This window comes from Halyomorpha halys, unplaced genomic scaffold (assembly GCF_000696795.3).
Source record: "Halyomorpha halys isolate HHAL.00 unplaced genomic scaffold, Hhal_1.1 Scaffold84.1, whole genome shotgun sequence".
Lineage (NCBI taxonomy): Eukaryota > Metazoa > Arthropoda > Insecta > Hemiptera > Pentatomidae > Halyomorpha > Halyomorpha halys.
The window spans coordinates 150,864-151,174 of NW_027110155.1; positions in this window are offsets into that span (position 1 = coordinate 150,864).

The window sequence follows — 311 nt, forward strand, 5'->3', positions numbered from 1 at the left end:
ACGAGCTAAGTTCAAGCCAAATGGTATACTTCCACTGAAAGGTAATGTTAGATCTACATATCAGCCACTTGTCCCAAATCCAAGACTTGTCGCAAATGCTTGGTAAACAAAGAAAGCAACAAACACAGGAATTCACATGCTTGTTTTATTCTTTTGACTTTTGTCGGCCATTACATTTGATTTAATTTCATTATAAAAAAGAACAAAATAAAGATAGCCTAAATGAAACTTTAGTGCGTGTTCGTGTGAAACGAAAAAGATATATATGTAACGATAATTACGTTCTTTATTCTTCAATAGAACAATATTTA